Here is a 6,262-nt window from a genome sequence, read left to right on the forward strand (position 1 = left end):
GAAATTCTTACTGTGATTCCGAGGGCCTGCAAATCTTCGAATAGAGGAGTAATGGGTCCCTATTGCTGGCAAGAGATTGACATTAAGGAGTGGAGCCTCCACTGCCAGCCTGAGCAGCTAGATTGAATGCTTAAAATGCTCATCACAAGAAGCTGCGGTTCCCTACGCAAACTCTGTGTATCTGGCCTTCCCAATGAGCCTCTTCTCTCCTTCATAGCAGACCAGTAACAAGACCACGTCTGTCCATTCACCATTTAGATCCTAATTCCTACCTTATGCAAAACTTAAATAGCCCCCTTGCAACTCATAGTCACAGACAGATTTTAGATGATATTTATAGCGCTTTTTCATTCTGGTTCGTTGTTCTATTAGCCGATTTCTTGATTTGGGGTTTATTCCTATTTGTTTTGCAAGTTATGCATCCCTTCAGACTTTGTAGCTGCCGATGAGTGAAATAAGTGATTAATGGTGGAACAGGTAGCAGGGAGGCTGTCTACCATCTCGTTCTTGGACCTAAGCTACTGTAAGAATATTGGTGCCCGTGCATTAGAGGCGATAGGGAAGCACGGTAAGTTGTATTGGCGTGAGCTGTAAAACTAGGGGATATCCCTGGTTTTCAGGGATAACTCTCAGCCTAAGTTGTATGTAACTAGGAGAGGTAGAACCAGAGTCTCTGTGCAATTAGGAGTGGTTTGTATATATATTTCTGAACCCCTGCAAAGGAAAAAACACAAGAAGAAGAAGAGAAGAACAGTCTCTCATTCTACTCGAGTTTTCATGGTATCAGAGCATACCGATCCATGATAAACTCGACGATATGATCGCCGCGAAATCTTGGTCGCCGACAGAAGCTCCATCCGCTGCTGCAAATCTCTGATCGCTGCGAAAACTTGGTCGCCGGAGGTGACCAGTGCTATCACCACCGCAGGTTCTGATCGCTAGAAAACTTGGTCGCCGGAGGTGGCCACTGCTATCACCATCGCAGGTCGTGATCGCTGCGAAAACTTGGTCACCGGAGGTGACCACTGCTATCACCACCGTAGGTCGTGATCGCCGCGAAAACTCGGTCGCCAGGAGGCGACCGCTGCTATCTTCGCTGTAGGTCGTGATCACTGCGAAAACTCGATCGCCGGGAGGTGGCCACTGCTATCACCGCCGCAGGTTACTCAGTCGCTGGGAGGTGGCCACTGCTATCACCGCCGCAGATTCTGATCGCTGCGAGAAACTTGGTCGCCAGGATGGGACCACCACTATCACTGCTGCAAATCCTGGTCGCCGCGAAATCTTAGTCACCGGGAGGTGACCGCTGCCATTACCGCTGCAAGTCTGGCGATGGGCGGTGGCTCTATCTGCTGCCATCACCGCTGCAACCCCAGCAGTGGATCTATTTAGAACTATCAACCTCACCGCGGACCCTGGGTGGTTGGCTACTATTACTGTCGTCGCAAGACCGACAGGTGCTCTGCTGCAATCTCGCCGCCCCATCGTGGTCGACGGTGCTACTTCCGCTACAACCCGTTGATAATCATGTCTGATTCGGAAACCTCAGATCCGTTTGGAGAACAACGGCCTAATCCTACTCTTACTGAATTGACCTCCAGAATGACTGAACTCCTGCACAGACCGATCTCAACTACAGAAACCTCTGTTGCTCAGATCGGTATCAAGTTGGATGGCACCAACTATGCCCTTTGGTCCCAAGTTGTTAAGATGTATATATCTGGCAAAGACAAACTGGAATATATTAATGGAGAACTTCCTCAGCCTCCACAAACTGACCCAACCTTTCGAAGGTGGCGCACCGACAACACGATTGTCAAAGGTTGGTTAATTAACTCCATGGACGTATCCTTGATTGGTAACTTTATTCGATTCCCTACAACAAAGATGGTGTGGGATTCTGTGGCTACCACGTACTCTGATGGCAGTGATACCTCACAAGTATACGATCTCCGACGCCGTGTGACCCGCTTGTGCCAGTCTGGAAGGTCTCTTGAAAAGTACTATAATGATCTCCAAGGATTGTGGAGAGAAATTGATTTTCGCCGTCCGAATCCGATGGAGTGTGTGGTAGATATTCAATGGTACAATACTCTCCTTCAAGAAGAGAGAGTGTATATTTTTATGGATGGTCTTGATGACAGACTAGACAAAATTCGGGCAAATGTACTCCAAATGCACCCATTTCCCACTATTGAACAGGCTTACGCACATGTTCGAAGAGAAGCTATCCGACAGAGGGTCATGATAACCGGCAACCATATTGAAACTCCAGGAGCAGTATTGACCTCTAAAAGTGTTTAGACTGGGCAACCTACGCCGTCTTCAATGAGCTCTCTGCCTACAAGCAGCGAAAAATCTGGTAAGACCTCTAAATCCCGAGCATCTTTTGGTGGTACTAAATGCTCTCATTGTGGAAACTCAAAGCATACCCGGGAGAACTGCTTCAAGCTACATGGCTATCCCGACTGGTGGCATGAACTCCAAGCTCGGAAACGCCAATACAAGGCTGAAACATGTGGTAAGGCTGCAACAGTTACAACAGAATCTCAACCCTCACTCGCACCACAGGGAGAAGTTCACCTCTCGGATTCAGGTAACGGTCTTCCCAACAAGACCATTGACAACAAGGCATGGATACTTGACTCAGGAGCCACTGACCACATGACCTATGATGCTATTGATTTTTCAAAGACTTCACCACCAAGGCGGACTACAATTGCTAATGCCAATGGGGCAATCTCTCAAGTCACAGGAGCAGGCACTATGACCCTGTCACCTGCTATATCCTTGAAAAACACCTTGCTTGTTCCCTCGCTCTCCCACAAATTACTATCTGTTAGTCAAATCTCCTCTGATCTGAATTGTGTTGTGCTCATTTATCCCACTTTCTGTCTTCTTCAGGATATTCTCACCAAGGAGATAATTGGGCGTGGTACTAGGCGAGGGGGGCTCTACTACATGGATGATCTTAGCACGGGTCAAGTGCATCATACACATCATCAAGGGAACGCCAAGGAACAACAAATTTGGATTTGGCATCGCCGGTTAGGACATCCATCATTCAGTTATATGAGACATTTATTTTCGAAGTTATTTTCAGATATACAGCCGCATGTTTTTCAATGTAACACTTGCATGCTAGCTAAAAGCCATAGAACAATCTATCCCTTAAGTATGAATAAAAGTCAAGTTCCATTTGCTTTGATTCACTCGGACGTGTGGGGGCCATCCCCGGTGACTACAGTCTCTGGATTCCGATGGTTTGTAATCTTTGTTAATGATTGCACTCGCATGACATGATTATATCTGCTGAAACACAAAGATGAAGTGTTGACCATCTTTCAATCCTTCCATATAATGGTGAAGACTCAGTTCAAATCACAGATTCAGGTACTCCGTTCTGATAACGGCGGGGAATACATGAATCAACGGTTCCAAGATTATTTCCGGGTCCATGGATTACTTCATGAGACTTCATGCCCCCAAACTCCATAGCAGAATGGCATTGCAGAAAGGAAGAACCGGCACATACTCGAAACTGCCTGCGCCTTGTTACTTGGAGCACATGTACCTAACCGACATTGGGCTGATGCTGTTGCTACCGCCGTGCACCTCCTTAACCGAATGCCCTCACGGGTCTTGCAGTTTAAAACACCACTACAAGCTCTTTCATCTCATGTCTCATTGCCCTCTGTTTTGATGATTCCACCTCGAGTTTTTGGCTGTGTGGCGTTCGTGCATCTACATCTAAATCAACGTACAAAACTGGATCCACGGGCAGCTCGATGTATATTCTTGGGGTATGCACTGCACCAGAAAGGGTACCGATGTTATGACCCGGTCACCCACCGTACCTATGTTACCATGGATGTCACCTTTCTGGAATCTGAAACCTTCTACTCTCGACCTACAACCAATTCTTCTCTTCAGGGGGAGAGTCAGTGTGAAGAACAGAACTGGTTTTTACCCGACTGGCCGAATACGAGTGCTTCAACAGAAATGGTGGTCCATGAAGCAACCAGTAAGGCACCTACAGAGACTACACCAGAAGTAACCTCAACGTCAGCATCACCTCTACCAGCAGAAGAAGTAGAGACCCCAACCTCGCCAGTACCGGAAAGCCCACCTCCTGAGGATATCCCGGAAGCACGTGAAAGCATCCCTGAGGTAACTTCCCCTACCACTCCTTCAAGCTCTAACGATACTTTGCCTGGCTACACCTTACCTTTCAGGCATAATCGCAGCAAACCACCAAACAGATATTCTCCAGATGTTGAGGATAGGAGGACAAAGTATCCAATTGCCAACTATGTATCAACGAAGAGACTCACCAAACCTCTAAAATCATTTGTGCAAGAATTGTCCTCTAATCATATTCCCACCAGTGTCCAAGAAGCTTTGACAAACCCAAAATGGACTCAAGCCATACAAGAAAAGATGGAGGCACTACTGAAGAATAAGACATGGACTCTAGTCACCCTGCCTGAAGGAAAAAGACCAGTAGGGTGTAAATGGGTATTTTCCGTCAAATACAATGCAGACGGGGCAGTCAAGATATACAAAGCAAGGCTGGTCGCAAAAGGATATACCCAGACACAGGGCGTAGATTATCAAGAGACTTTCTCCCCAGTAGCCAAGCTGAATACGATCAAAGTCTTATTATCTCTTGCCACAAATCTTGATTGGCCACAAGTCTTATTCCTCCATGGTGATCTTGAAGAGGAGGTTTACATGGACATCCCACCTGGTTATACAGTGAACTCCAAGAACCAAGTTGTGTGTAAGCTACAACGAGCACTATATGGACTAAAGCAATCTCCTCGGGCATGGTTTGGGAGGTTCAGTCTTGCGATGAAAAAATATGGCTTCCAGCAAAGCAATTCAGATCATACACTATTCTTAAAGCACCAACGAGGAAAGGTGACAGCCCTAATAATATACGTGGATGACATGATTATCACAGGGAATGATTCGGGAGAAATAGCAACACTACAGAAGCAATTGGCATCCGAGTTCGAGATGAAGAACTTAGGTGGGCTAAAGTACTTTCTAGGGATTGAAGTTGCTAGATCAAAGGAAGGCATATTTCTATCTTAACGGAAGTACACCTTGGACTTACTCTCTGAAGTAGGATAGTTGGAGTGCAAACCAGCAGACACGCCTATCGTTCAGAACCATAGACTTGGAGAGTACCCAGACCAAGTACCTACCAATAAGGAGAGATACCAAAGGCTGGTGGGTAAACTCATTTACCTTTCCCATACTCACCCAGACATCGCCTACGCCGTCAGCATAGTGAGTCAGTTCATGCACTGCCCAAGCGAAGATCACATGAATGCTGTAATGCGGATTCTTTGATACTTGAAGTCCTCACCCGGAAAAGGACTCATGTTCTCAAAAAATGATCATCTGAAAATAGAAGGGTACACAGATGCAGACTGGGCCGGAAATGTCTCAGATAGAAAATCCACCTCGGGGTACTTTACATTCGTCGGAGGAAATCTGGTTACATGGAGGAGTAAGAAACAGAAGGTCGTGGTCCTATCAAGTGCTGAAGCTGAGTTTCGAGGAATGGCTAAAGGGCTATGCGAGCTACTCTGGCTGAGAAGACTGATGACTGAAATTGGTTTTCCCCCAACCTCTGCATTAGACCTATTCTGCGACAACAAGGCTGCCATTGACATCTCTCAGAATCCCGTCCAACACGATCGAACAAAGCATGTGGAGGTGGACCGACATTTCATCAAACAAAATGTCGAAGACAAAACCATTTGATTTCCCTTTGTCAAATCTGAAGACCAGCTGGCAGATATACTTACAAAGGCTGTATCTAGTAAAAACTTCTACAACTTGGTAAAGCCCTCTTGCGATATGTTAGCCCTCTTGCGATGGCCCACATTTCTGCTACTGCTACTGCTGGGGAACAGGGGAAGTGGCCAGACATAGCAAAAGGGTGAATAACAAGGTAAAGCCCTGTGGACGCATCCATAGTGTGAGTAACCGGGCCGGGAGACTTTAGCCATTAAACTTTTAAAAAAGAGGACAAGTGTCACAAGGAATTCCTGTCCGTCGACAGCCAAAGTTTTCCCCTCCCCTCCCTCTCTAGCTAGCTTCCACTCTTATTTCTCATTTATTTCGGCAATGATCAACTTATTGATTCATGCAACGATGTTTAGACGAAACTATGAAGTCATAATTAGGCAATAAAGTTTCTAAAAAAAAAATACATATAGAAAATTACAAAAATGTAGAAAAATTA

The 6,262-nt window shown here is 46.1% G+C and overlaps 1 pseudogene; it reads left to right on the top strand.

Annotated features, from left to right (window-relative positions):
- LOC148804092 (F-box protein FBW2-like) overlaps nt 1–2,304 on the top strand; it is a 2,388-nt pseudogene extending 84 nt beyond the window's left edge.
- Nucleotides 2,305–6,262: the final 3,958 nt, after the last annotated feature.

Source organism: Nelumbo nucifera, chromosome 1 (assembly GCF_055504915.1).
Source record: "Nelumbo nucifera cultivar China Antique chromosome 1, China Antique-T2T, whole genome shotgun sequence".
Classification (NCBI taxonomy): Eukaryota; Viridiplantae; Streptophyta; class Magnoliopsida; order Proteales; family Nelumbonaceae; genus Nelumbo; species Nelumbo nucifera.